Source organism: Nycticebus coucang, chromosome 3 (genome assembly GCF_027406575.1).
Source record: "Nycticebus coucang isolate mNycCou1 chromosome 3, mNycCou1.pri, whole genome shotgun sequence".
In the NCBI taxonomy this organism is placed as follows: domain Eukaryota; kingdom Metazoa; phylum Chordata; class Mammalia; order Primates; family Lorisidae; genus Nycticebus; species Nycticebus coucang.
The window spans coordinates 4268273-4282741 of record NC_069782.1 but is presented as its reverse complement, the minus strand read 5'-3'; the positions used below and the strand labels follow the sequence as shown (position 1 = coordinate 4282741).

Sequence of the window (14469 nt, the reverse complement as noted above, 5' to 3'; positions counted from 1 at the left end):
ATCTCACCAATAACCAAAAATTTATATTAAGAAACTAAAGCTGGGGCAGTGCCTGTGTCTCAGTGAGTAGGGCCCCAGCCCCATATACCGAGGGTGGCAGGTTCAAACCCAGCCCCGGCCAAACCACAACAAAAAAATAGCTGGCGTTGTGGCAGGTGCCTGTAGTCCCAGCTACTCGGGAGGCTGAGGAAGAGAATCACCTAAACCCAGGAGTTGGAGGATGCTGTGAGCTGTGACGCTCACAGCACTCTATTGAGGGCGATAAAGTAAAACTCTGTCTCTAAAAAAAATAAATAAAAGAGACTAAAGCTGCCATATTTTGAGAGAGCAAATTTGGTCTTTAAAAAAATAGCACTTATGAAAACTCTCAGATTCTAATAAAGTTGAACACACACTTATCACACCTAGGTAACTACCGGAGAGAAACGAGCATGTGTCCACACCAAGACAGGTACGCAAGTGTTCACAGGAGCTTTATTCATATTGGCCCCAAATTGGGACCCAGGAGAACAGACACATAAATGGAGGCAAAGCCATTCCACAGATTAGTACCCAGCAGAGAACAAACTACCTCTCCGCACCGCATGACAGAGGAATCTCAAAGTCATCACGCAAAGCACAGAGGTCAGGCCTGAAAGGTGTGCACCGTAGATCACATTTACGTGACACTTCACAGGTGTGCACGGCCATCAAAACTCCTCAAACTGGCTCAGCGCGTGTGGCTCAAGCAGCTAAGGCGCCAGCCACATACACCAGAGCTGGCGGGTTTGAATCCAGCCCGGGCCGCAAAACAATAATGATGGCTACAACCAAAAAAAAAACTGGCTGGGCATTGTGGTGGGCGCCTGTGGTCCCAGCTGCTTGGGAGGTGGAGGTAGGATTGTCGCTTGAGCCCAAGAATTGGAGGTTGCTGTGAGCTGTGATGCCACAGCACTCTACCCAGGGCGACAGCTTGAGGCTCTGTCTCCAAAAAAAAAAAAACTCCTCAAACTATTCACTGTACAAGGGCGTGGTTTACTTTACACAAGTTATACCCCCCTAAAGTTAGTAAATAGTTATAGCTGATACTGGCATGGGTGCGCTCAACGGGGCTCTCAGAACACGAGTCATCACATCCTCTGTGAAAAGCAAACGAGCACCTTCCACCTTCTGCACATCCTCCTTACGGAAGAGAAAGGCAAAGCACAAAAACAAAAGCCTTTGCATGAAAATCTTTCCTGTATTGGGGCGGCGCCTGTGGCTCAAGGAGTAGGGCGCCAGCCCCATATGCCAGAGGTGGTGGGTTCAAACCCAGGCCCAGGCCAAAAACTGCAAAAAAAAAAAAAAAATAACAAAAAGAAAAGAAAGAACTTATTATTCTATAATTACAGAATCTAGGTAAATTATGCGTTAAGTACAAAACCAAATCTTCAATCTTTTTTTTTTTAATAGAGACAGAGTCTCACTTTATGGCCCTCGGTAGAGTGCCGTGGCCTCACACAGCTCACAGCAACCTCCAACTCCTGGGCTTAGGTGATTCTCTTGCCTCAGCCTCCCAAGTAGCTGGGACTACAGGCGCCCGCCACAACGCCCAGCTATTTTGTTGTTGTTGTTGTTGTTGTTGCAGTTTAGCCGGGGCTGGGTTCGAACCCACCACCCTCGGTATATGGGACCGGCGCCCTGCTCACTGAGCCACAGGCGCTGCCCCAAATCGTCCATCTTTTAAAGAGATGGCTGTGAAGACATGTACATACATGGAAACGTGTATGATATGACGTGTAGGGAAAAGGCTGAACCCCAAGTTACAGACACACTACACCTACATAAATCCCATGGAAACACTAGGACACACCAGAAAGAGAAGAGTTGCTGAATTTAACAGAACACAGTTTTTCCTTTTTTTGACTTAAATATTTCAATAATAAGATTACACCACTTTCGGCTCGGCGCCCATAGCTCAGTGAGTAGGGTGCCAGCCACATACACCAAAGGTGGCGGGTTCAAGCCTGGCCCAGGCCTGCTAGACAACAACAACTGAAACCCCCCAAAAATGGCCGGGCATTGTGGTGGGCACCTGTGGTCCCAACTACTCAGGAGGCTGAGGCAAGAGAATCGCTTGAGCCCAAGAGTTTGAGGTTGCTGTGAGCTGTGATGCCACAGCACTCTACCCAGGGCAACATGGTGAGACTCTGTCTCAAAATAAATAAATAAATAAATAAAAGATTACATCACTTTTCCCTGTAAGCATATGACTTTTACTGCCATAAGGCTCATCAAGGAACAGGGATGTTCAGAGGAAAGGAAGGAGACAAGCCCAGAGACACTTCCACATCTAACAGCCAGGACAATTTAGGACTGGAGTGAGGTTTCTGATTCCTGGAAGCACAGCTCAACATTAGGATATGCAGTCTCTCCCTCACATGCGACCTCTGTGACTCCACCTGGCAGATGGGTCTCCAACTGGCCGTCCTTCAGAATCAAGAATGAGGACATGGGAGAGGCCTCAGGGAAAGCCCCTTGCCAGCTGGCAGGCCCTAGCCCTGTGTAGGAACTCAAAACTGGCAGAGCCCTTCACAGGCATTTGGGAGAGAAGCCTCCCAGAGCGTGATCACCAAACCCGTGTCTGCCGGCCTGGAGCAGTGCTCTTCACCTGTGTCACCACTGGTTCTTGTCTCATTTTGCATGACACCGAATCAGTGACATAATCCACATAACAGCTTGCTGGCACTGGTTAAAGGAATGAAGAACAGTGATAACAGCTTGCAGGCCCCCTGCACTCTACAGTTTATAAAGCACTTTTACCTGTTACCTCTTTAGATACATGGCAACTTTGAGGTGGAGACAAAAGATAGGTCAACCAAAGCTTAGGGACCAAGTGGCTCAGTGACACAGGCAGGGGCTGGGCCTCAAATCCAGGCCTTGAAACACTGGTCCAGGTGCAGGCACGGACAGGCCCAGGAGTATTTTAACTGCCTCAGAACTGAGGAAGACTGCGGACCCAGGAGGGTTACCTGGTGAACAGCTAGCTAGGAAAGCAACTGGGCAAGGAGGCGGGCAGGCCACCTCTGAGCCCTGAAGTGCTGTCCTGGGGGCTTCCTGCCAAATCCAGGAAGAGAGCTGCATGCTCACCAGGGTCTGGTGCGGACTTAACACAATTAAATTATTTTCCGTGAAGATAACTCTTCAGATGTAAACTGAAAAGTAAGAGACCTGTATATCTCATAGGGCTTTTCATAGGAATTCAGTCCCAACAGGGGGTGGGGGAGCCTTTGTCAGACCAGAGTTCAACAATAAACCTGACTCCTATGCTTGACCTTTGCCCACCTGGGTAAGGTACTTAATTAACCTCTCAGACCTTCAGTTTCCTCATCAGTAAAATAGGAGAACAGCTACCTCCTACGGTTGCTATGGAAACCGAAATAGAAGTACTCAGCAGAGCGACCAGCACTTATGAACACTCTGCAAATGACAGCTGCTACTGTTGTTACTATTAATAACTACTGTTGTTACTATTAATAACTCAGAATAATTTTCCATTGACCAAACCTTCGGAATAACCATGAATTGGATTTTAGGAAGCAGTCCTTGAAACCCACCCCAATCCTTTTCTAGACCATTAAACCACACCGGTTAAGCAAGCCATGATAGAAAAGCCCTAATTAAAATAGTTAACAGCCACTTAAAGTGATGGCCATGTACTGCAATAGAGAAAAATGTTCAAGAGCTGTTCCCACAAAAGTACATTGGGAGTAGTTGGCCAAGAGATGCTTTTGAGAGGGCAGTTCTACCAGACTTTCAAGAAACAGGTAGCTCCAGGGCTTCTCATACATTTTTAGAGCCTAAGAAACTTCCAAATTAAGGAGACATAGTACTCATTCCAAAGACAGGAGAAAAAAAGCGAAAATTACAGGCTAATCTGACTTGAGATGTAAGAACAAAAATCTTAAATATGAAAAGGAATCCAGCAATTCATTAAAAAATATGTGCCATTTGCCAAGTGGGATTTAGACAAGAATCAAGAATGGTCCACATTAGGAAATCTATTAATATATTCATATTTATTTATAACTCAAAAGAAAAAACATTATGATCATCTCCACAGATTCTAGAACTTGAGATAAAATTCAACATCCATTCTTGATTTTTTAAAATGTCTCTATAAAATAGCAATAAACAAGTAGTTACTTAAATGTGATATATATGTAGTATCTCAACTAGGTATATTAGAAGCAAATTAAGTATTATCATTATCCACCATTCTTAGCATTGTTCTAAGGGACTAGACATTGCAATTAGGCAACAAAAAGGTACCAAGAGTAACAGAAATTATAAGGATAGGGTAAAGTTAACATTACTCCCGGGGCAGCGCCTGTGACTCAGGGGCCGTGACTCAGCGCCTGTGACTCAGTGGCCAGCCCCACACATACCAACGGTGGCGGTTCAAACCCAGCCAAACTGCAACAACAACAACAACAAAATCGCCAGGCATTGCGGCAGGCGCCTGTAGTCCCAGCTACTCGGGAGGCTGAGGCAGGAGAATCGCCTAAGCCCAGGAGTTGGAGGTTGCTGTGAGCTGTGTGACGCCACAGCACTCTATGGAGGGCGATAAAGTGAGACCCTGTCTCTACAAAAAAAAAAAAAAAAAAAAATTTCTCATAAAAGACATCACATACATCTGACCTGGAAAATGCAAAACAAAAATTCAAAACTTATTCAAACAATAGAAGTTATAAGGCATGTTGGTACAAAATCACCAGCATGTTCCAGAAACTAACAGCTTTCATGTAAACAAATACTTCTCCTTAGAAGATATAATGTGGGGAAGTATTCTGATTAGAATTTAGGAAGAAAAAGACTTGAACAAATGAAAAGGTTTATCAAATTCTTGGCTAAGAATACTCAAATCAAGAAGGGAGCAATTCTGACTTCATCTATAAATTTAACATCCTAAGAGAAAAAAAAAATTTTTTTTCTAAGAGAAAAGTTTTTAAGTAGCCGGAATAGCCAGGAAAATTCAGAAGAGTGATGTGAGGATTCTTATCAGATAACATACTATAAATCACAGCCCTGCGGAGTTGCAACACAAAACACGGGAGCTGCTGGGCTGGATGCCTCTGCCCTGCCGCGTGGAGGTCAGCTGAGCGGGAGCTGCGAAGGGAGATTTGGGCTAGCTGCGAAGGGAGAGCCCGGCCCGCGCGGCCTGCATCAGGTGTTCTGTCATTCTCCAGGAGTAATTGAAGACTCATATAACTTAAAAGAAAACAACCAGAAAAACAGAGAAACACAACAGGCTGGGTACGGTAGCCCAGGCCTATGATCCTAACAACTCAGAAGGCTGAGGCAAGAGGATCACTTCAGGCCAAGAGTTCAAGATTGCCTGAGCAACACAGTAAGACCCTGTCTCTACAAAAAATAGAAAAAATATCCGGGTATGGTAGCACACTCCTGTAGTCCCAGTTACTAGGGAGACTGAGGCAGAAGGATGGCTTGAGTTCAAGGTTACAGTGAGTTATGATCACACCACTATACTCTAGCCTAGGTGACAGATTGAGACCTGTCTCTTAAAAAAAAATAATAATACTGGGCGGTGCCTGTGGCTCAAAGGGGTAGGGTGCCAGCCCCAAATGCTGGAGGTGGCGGGCTCAAACCCAGCCCCGGCCAAAAACTGCAAAAAAGTAAAAATACTAAAAAAGATAATAATAATAATCAAACTGCCTGGCTCGGCGTTGTGGCGGGTGCCTGTAGTACCAGCTATTTGAGAGGCTGAGGCAAGAGAATCGCTTAAGCCCAAGAGTTTGAGGTGTGAGCTGTGACGTCACAGCACTCTACTGATAGTGACATAGTAAGACTCTGTCTCAAAAAGAAAAATCAAATCCCGGGCAGTGCCTGTGGCTCAGTGAGTAGGGCGCTGGCCCCATATGCCGAGGGTGGCAGGTTCAAACCTCAGCCCCAAACTGCAACAAAAAAATAGCCAGGTGTTGTGGCGGGCGCCTGGAGTCCCAGCTGCTTGGGAGGCTGAGGCAAGAGAATCGCCTAAGCCCAAGAGTTAGAGGTTGCTGTGAGCCGTGTGATGTCATGACACTCTACCCGAGGGCGGTACAGTGAGACTCCGTATCTACGAAAAAAAAAAGAAATCATATCCCCTGCCCCTTGGCCCCACATCACCTTCTCACTATTTCTATCTTCAAACATACCCAGAATCCAACCACTTCTCACAAAATACTGCTGAGCCATCACCATCTCTGGCCTGTGTTACCATCACAGCTTCCACATTCTGACAAGAACACAAATCAGTTCTTGTCACCTCCTACCTCAAAATCCCCCACAAGGCTTATTTCCTTGCCTGCTCCCTGCCACCTGCTAGCCCAGGCTCCTTACTGAAATACCACCTTCTCTATAAGTCCTTCCCAAACCATTTAATTTACAATTGCAAATCCCACCTCCAACAGGCCCTATCCCAGGTCTGGCATCATTTTCCCCCATGACACCTGTAACTATCTGACATAATATATGAATACTTTTTACATATTTATTTTATTTACTTTTAGTCTTTCCTTAATATGAGAATCACCAAAGTTTTTTGTTTTTGTTTTTTGAGACAGTGTCTCACTGTTGCCCTGGGTAGAGTGCCGTAGCGTCACAGCTCACAGCAACCTCAGACTCTTGGGCTCAAGCAATTCTCTTGCCTCACCCTCCCAAGTAGCTGGGACTACAGGCACCCACCACAACGCCTGGCTATTTTTTTGCTGTAGTTGTCGTTGTTGTTTGGCAGGCCCGGCCTGGATTCAAACCCACCAGCCCCGGTGTATGTGGCTGGCACCCTAACATTGAGCACAGGCACCGAGCTGAGAGTCAGCAAACTCTGTAAAGGTCAAGATAGAAAATATTTTAGGCTCTGCAGACCATCTGGTCCTGTCTCAACTATAAAATCAGTGATAGCAACACATGAAAATGACCATAGCTATGTTCTAATTAACAAAAACAAGCAACAGTCCACACCTAGAGCCACAGTGCGCTGACACCAGCCCTACCAAGGCTGTTGCATTACAGAGACCTCTAGAGCTGAAGCTCCATGCGAGTATTCCTATTATTTCTCTTTGATCCTTTTTTACTGCCATATACTTCATTCCCAGAACAGTATCTAGTATATAGGAAATAATAAATATTTGCAAATTGAATGAAATGAAATGATTAATGAAAACAATATGGTACATGAGTAGACAGATCAATGGAACAGAACAGAAAGCACAAAAACAGAACTAAAACTCACAATGATTGAGTTTCTGTAAAGACAACACTGACCACGCTCGGTGGTTCAAGCCTGTAATCCTAGTACTCTGGGAGGCCAAGGTGGGAGGATGAGCTCCTATGAGCTCAGGAGTTTAAGATCAGTTTGAGCAAGAGCAAGACCCCATCTCTACTAAAAATAGAAAAAATTAGACTCCATCGCTATTAAAAATAGAAAAAATTATCCACAAGTTGTGGCAGGGCCTGTAGTCCCAGCTACGCAGGAGTTAGAGGTTGCTGCAAGCTCAGTTGACACTAACTAAGGCACTCTAACCTGGGGCAACAGCATGAGACTCTATGTCAAACAAAACAAACAAAAGACAACACCTCAAATCAACAGGATGAAGATTATTCTTTAAACAATTAGTCTTGAGGGCAGCGCCTGTGGCCCAAAGGAGTAGGGTGCCGCCCCATATGCCGGAAGTGGCAGGTTCAAACCCAGCCCTGGCCAAAAACTGCAAAAAAAAAATTAGTCTTGAGACAAGTGGCTAGCTGAGGACAAAAAATAAAGTTAGGTCCCTGCTATAGCCAAAATAAATTCCAAACAGATCAAAACTTTCAATTCTACAAATAAAACCATTAAAAAAGATAAACCATGAAAGAATTTTTTTTCACTTTTTAATTTTTTGATATGATTCCACATCTTTGCAATTATGAATTGCACTGCAGTAAATAGTTTGAGTGCAGGTGTCTTTTTAATGAAAACCCTTTTTCTCCTTTGGGTAAATACCTAATAGTGGGATTGGTGACTCTACTAATTCTCTGAGGAATCTCCATACTGTTTTCTATAGAGGTTCCACCAATTTGCAGCCCCACCAACTGCTAGTGTATAAGTGTCCTTTGTCTCTCACCCACACTGGCAGCTATTGCTTTTGGACTTTTTAATAAAAGCCATTCTAACTGGGGTAAGATGATTACCTCAACAGGGTTTTAATTTGCATTTCCCTGGTGATTAGTAATGCTGCGCAATTTTTCATGTTTATTGGCCATTTGTCTATCTTCTTTTGAATACCTAAATACTTAAGTGAAGGAAATTGTCTTTTTAAAATAAAATGCCTAGAGGCTCAACAGCTGTAGCACAGTGGTTAGAGCACCAGCCACATACACTGAGGCTGGCGGGTTCGAACCCAGCCCGTCTCAGCTAAACAACAACTACAACAAAAAAATAGCCGGGGGTTGTGGTGGGCACCTGAAGTCCCAGCTGCTTGGGAAGCTGAGGCAAGAGACTCGCTTAAGCCTCAGAGTTTGAGGTTGCTGTGAGCTGTGATGCCACAGTACTCTACCAAGGGCAACACAATGAGACTGTCTCAAAAAAAAAAAAGCCTAGGAAGAAAGACTGGAAGTACACTGATGTCATAATGTTTAGTGGCAAGAGTGGCACAAGGACAACTTCTTCCTGTTTTTCAAATATCCTGCAGTGTGTTTATAAATACCAAGTACACAAGGCTTCCTGTGTGCCAGGCACCATGCTGAACATTTACATTCTTGACAACTCCAAGAAGCAGGTTTCGTTTTGCAAATGGGGCTGCTGCCCAGGGAGAGACTGCCAGCCGTACAGCTGGTTCGAGCGGGTGCTGGGCCCCATCCACCCGCAGTTCATTTGGTCCAGAGCAAGCAGCCCCTGTGTGCTGTCAGCAGGTTCAGGGCTCAGGGGTGGGAGTAGAATAATGGGCCTTGCCCTCCTGGAGCTCAGGTAAATAACTGGAGGGCAGCTCTGCACTCTGCCCAGCCTAGGGAGGCCAGGACAGGAAAGGCCCCAGGGGAAGGAGTGAGGACACAGTGAGAACCAGAGCTGGGGGTTCTGTGTGTGTCCTCTGAGGGCTGGAGACCCCTGAAGAGCTTGGCAGAGAAATTTGAGAAGGTATCCCTCTGCTGTGGGAGAGTGGCCAGGAGGAGGCCACTGGGGCTGTCTGGGCCAAGGGCCTTGAGAGGGGCCATCTAAGAGCGCGCTTGGCTCCGCAGCAGACTCTGATTTGCCCTGGCCACTGCCCAGAGGTGGGGGGGTCAACTGGCCTCTTTGGGAAGAGTGCAAGGTGGCCCTGGGCCCTCTGGAAGCTTCTGAACCCAGCAGGATGAATAGGCTTCTATGGCCCCTCAATAGGCCTTTCATCAAGCTTGGCCTCCCAGAGCCTCTCCAGACCCTCCCTTGGGGCACAAAAGACAAAGGACAGTGCAGGGAGGCCCCAGGCGGCCCCAGGGAGGCCCTTGGAAGAAGCAGCACTGGTCAGCAGGTCCCCATGTGAGAGATTCCATGGGTTTGGCAGGCTTCTACTCCAGCCTTGGGGAGGCACAAGGTTTGCAGGATGTAAGCAGAAAACCTATGTCTGGTTCTGAGTCCAGGCTCCTTCAACCCGTGAGCCAGTTCCTCCAGACAGACCCCTGAAGCCTGCCATGTAGCCCTGACACTCCAGCCAGCCTCAGCCTTAGTTCCCTGACTAAACACCCACACCCCCTTGGCAGGCCATGCTCCCTCTCCAGCACCTTTCTAACACAACCACAGCACCCCAGCTTGTTCCCACCATGAGTTTTGTCCAAGTCTGCTCAGTTGTCACCGCTGTCAAAGTCAGTCCCTTCTCAACCCGCCCCACATAGGCCTCCCCTGGGCTTGCTGGGGCCCAGTAAGATGCCCACATGCTACCTGTGGCAAGCACCTGAGCCCTCCCTGGGAGCGCCACACTGAGCTGCTGCACCACATCTGATCTTCATGAACATCCTGTGAGGCAAAAATGAGGAAATTGAGGCTTCAGACCTGAGTCCCTCATCTGAAGTCACCCTGCTAGTATGTGGCAGGGCCAGACCACAGCCCAGACCTGCCTACAGAGCCATGCTCTCAACTCTAAGGTCACAGGCACATTTAAGCTCTTGTCACACTGGTTCCTAACTACCTGTTTGAGCTTGCCCTGCCCCACCAAGTCAAGGTGCCTATGACAGGGTATCCTGGGGCCCAGCACAGGGCAGCGTCCACAACAGGGAGCCAGCGAGTGAACAAGCAAGTTCATGGCATGACAGACACTCGGTATGTTCAGAGAATAGCAGAGTGGCTTTTGCACTCACCCCAAAGTCACCTTCAACAAGAACTTAGTCACATCCCTTCTTAAACTGGCTCGATGTTGTGAAATCCTCAAAGTGCTTTCCCAACCCTCAGAGGATATCCTGATCTCCCTAACAACCCATTTTCCAGTTGAGGAAACTGAGGCTGTTAAGTCCAGGTTACCTAGTTCATAATGCAGGCCTGTTCTGTGCCAGGCACTGCATGGGGTCCTGGAATACAGCGAGGAATAAACCCTGACCTCGAAGTCCCTTTCACAGGGTGGGGGCCTCCATAAGAGCAGCCCACCAAACCACCATTCCCATAAAGCAGCAATTCTTGCAAAGCCACCCAACTATCCTGTGACTGCACCTGCCACCTCAGACTATGGACTGTTTCTAGACAGTTCAGACTTGTCCTATGCACAGTCATCAAGCTGCAACAGTAGCTCCAAATTCAAATTCCCATTGCCTACTAGCTCCTCACCACTGGGCCTTACTCAGACTCCTGACTCACTGGTTTGCTCCAACAGAAAATAGCCTCCTGCAAGACCAGCTGCCCTTCATTCTCCTGAGTGGTTCCTCAGACTGATACCCACAAAGAGTGCCCCATCCCAGACAACTATGCATCAGCAACCCCAGCTCCCTGGCCCTGGACCCAGAACAGTCATTATTCCACCTCCTCCTGTCTCTGCCCCAGGGTGCTTATCAAGTCACAGACCCTCGAAACCCAGGCACTGTGAAGAGCTGCTCAGGGCCCACTGACTCCAGTCAGGTCACCGCATCTGTGGAGATGCTAAAGCCCAGAGAGAGGACATCTCCCCATGCGAGTCCATCCCTCACTCACTTCTTCACCCACGACTCACTACCCAGGCTCTGAGCTGGGCACCAAGCACATAGCTGGGCCCACCATGCAACTTGAGTCTGAGACTGCTGACCCCTGGGCCCAACACACAGCCTGCCGCAGGCCATGTAGGAAGCACGTCCCATGTGTCCTGATACAAGGCCCATGACTCACCACACAAGTCGAGGGCTCAAGGGCACCTTGTGAGCCCTTCAGCTATTCTGCCTTCACTGCCATCCAGCCTGCTCCCCTTGGAGGCTGGACCAACCCCACACAGCCCACCCCACACGCAGGCCCCTCTCACTAGCTCCCTGACGCCAACCCCAGGGTCTCAGTCCCTGGTCAGCCCCCCTCTGCTAGGCACTTCCTCCTCAGAACACCTTTCCCATTCTCGAATCCGCTTTCAAAGCTTCCTTTCCCCTCACTTCTTGTAAGACGTCCCTCACTGTGAAAGCCAGGGGACTGGGTTCTTCCTCGCATGCTAGACTACTCAGAAAGGGCAGCAAATGCCTCTCCTTGGAGAAATAGGCATGTCTGCGTGCAAGGACAGCCCAAGCCCGGGAGAATTAGGTCCAAACCCATTGCTGCTAGGAGGTCCCCAAATAAGCACCTTAACCTCTCTGAGTCTCAGTGTCTCCCTCTGCCAAGAGACCCCCTTCTTCACAGGGTTGCTATGGAATGAAATGCTGCTGAAGCAATGCTGGGCCCTCAGTAAAGGGAATGGCGGCTGTTCTAGCTCCAAGTATCCCTGGGAGTCAGCTGGCCTCACTGGACTTCAGGAACGCTCCTGGATGCACAGCCTTCTTGTTGCAGCCTCTGGATGAAGATGACCTCATCCCTGCACCCCACGCAGCACGGCAGGTCTGGCTCAGCCGATTCTTTGGGGTTTGCTGCAAGGACAAAGGACTCCTGGAACTCAGCCACTGCTAATTGGCACCTGCTGCATACAGGCCAGCACCCCTACCCAGGTCAGGAGGAGTCCTGAATCCTAGCCCCCAACAGCTCCCTGGCAGCAGGGCAGTCACTGGCAGGCCTGTGTCAGCACCTGCCAACGCAGACCAACTGCAGACCCCCAGGATGGACCTGCACGTGGAGGAGGACACACAGCCCAAAATGTGAAGGCTGCTGGACAACATGGTTCTTGTTCCCACTTCGTGGGGCTGGAGTAGGTATGTGAATCTTCCCACTTGTCTTTTTTTCTTTATTTCTGTTGTCCCTGTACCCAAGCACAGATGGCACTGACCTCCCTGAGCAGTGAGCCCTGCTTGTCAACAGGACTTTTCACAAGTGACTCCATTTTAAGCAGTTAAGAGGTAGACTACGGGCCGTGGCTGTAGCTCAGTGGGTAGAGCGCTGGCCACATACATGGGGGCTGGCGGGTTAGAACCGGCCTGAGCCTGCTAAAACAATGACAACTGCAACAACAACAAAAAAAACCCAGCCAGGCATTGTGGCAGGCGCCTGTAGTCCTAGCTGCTTGGGAGGCTGAGGCAAGAGAATTGCTTAAGCCCAAGAGACTGAGGTTACTGTGAGCTGTGATACCACAGCACTCTACCCAGGGGGACAGCTTGAGACTCTGTCTTAAAAAAAAAAAGAGGTGGACTGTGGAACAGAACCTCGGCTGCAGAAGTAACCCAGTTCAACCTACCTTTCCCAATTTACATGACAGAAAATTGAGGACCTCGTGCTCGCTTCGGCAGCACATATACTAAAATTGGAACGATACAGAGACGATTAGCATGGCCCCTGCGCAAGGATGATATGCAAATTCGTGAAGCATTCCATATTTAAAAAAAAAAGAAAATTGAGGACCTCAGCTCTGCCTCAGCAACGCTGCTCCCTCCCTAGGCGGAGACAGAACAGTAACCAGCCCTACTCTGCCAAGAGAAACAGAGGCCCCGAGAACTGCAGTTATTCCCCTGAAGCAGCAGATTTTGGAACTTTTTCTGCCTTTTTACATGCTGTTCTGTCTGCTCAGGTGGGACCCACTGCAGGGAATGCCCCACACAAAGGCCAGCTCCCCCACAAACTATACCCTCTGCCTCAACAGACCCCTCTGCACTCACCTCTCCCCCAGACGTGCCCCCAGGCACCTCCCCATGTGGCTGCCTCAGGGCTGCACTGTGCTCTGCCATCCATCCACCCTGAGCTGGGATGGGGACACAGACCAGAGCCATTGAGCCCTAGAGGGGGCTCAGGTAGGTGACAGCTACCTATGTGGTATCACAGGGCTGGCGGCAGTTACCATCGAGAACAAAGAGAGCTGGCTGCTGACTCCACCAAGGAGTCAGGAAGAGGCCACAGAAGGGCCTTTGGACTGAGAACTGAGGCTCCCCCGACAACAGAGGGAGGGGGCAAGTTGAGGCAGAGGGAGTGGCAAAGTACAGAGGGGCTCTTGGGGAATCCCTCCAAGGAATCACATGGCTTGCAGGTACCTGTGACACATTCAGCTGGAGACAGATGTCCAACGGGCAGTTGGAGATGGGGTTCAGGTAATACTACCCAAAAACATGGCACCTTGGCACATGAGAAAACAGCAGAAGCAAGAAGGTCACTGTCACCGGCCCTTCTCCCCTGAGCAGGCTGGTAGGACACCCACGACAGACCAGCCCTGTGTTCAGAGGGCAGGAGTGGGCTTACCTCTGAAGACACAGGGACACAGAGAAGGAGCACACAGGCCAGTTTAGGAGCATCAGATCGTGCTTTTTTATCCAACCATACTTATCCAAGACTGTCCACTTCTTCATCAACCCTAGCATAAAAATCACAGATTTACACTGTTTCTTCGGGTTCCATGTCATGTAAAAATTATCCTAAATTCTTGTTTTGTCGTTTTGTTTTTTTTTTTTTGAAACAGAGTCTCACTCTGTTGCCCCCAGTAGAGTGCTATGGCGCCATAGCTCACAGCAACCTCAAACCCTTGGGCTCAAGTGATTCTCCTACATCAGCCTTCAGAGTAGCTGGGACTACAGGTACCCACCATAACACCCAGCTATTTTTTAGAGATGGGGTCTCATTCTAGCTCAGGCTGGTCTCAAACTCCTGAGCTCAGTTGATCCGCCTGCCTTGGCCTCCCAGAGTACTGGGATTAGAGGCCTGAGCCACCATGCCGGGCCTAGCCTATATTCTTAAGCCTTTCTCTTGTTAATCTTCTGTTATAGGGACCTCATCCCTGGTAAGCGCTGAGGCCCCAGGAGCAGGGCCAACCCTCACGCAGCTCACCGTTTCCAGGGCTCAATGAATCTCAATAAATAGACCCCCACAAGTGAAGTGGCAGTGACTACAAGTACACAAGAAGAGAACGTACACTCGGGCAGGAACAGCGGAGAAGG

General features: G+C 48.6%; 1 protein-coding gene and 1 non-coding gene across 2 annotated transcripts in view; one reads left to right on the top strand and one right to left on the bottom strand.

The window, feature by feature from the left end:
- KIAA0930 (KIAA0930 ortholog) overlaps positions 1–14469 on the bottom strand; it is a 41855-nt gene that overhangs the window by 19668 nt on the left and 7718 nt on the right. The gene's annotated exons all lie outside the window — the stretch shown is intronic.
- LOC128582704 (U6 spliceosomal RNA) lies at positions 12822–12928 on the top strand. The gene has a single exon (XR_008379151.1). It is a non-coding gene; the product is annotated as a U6 spliceosomal RNA (small nuclear RNA).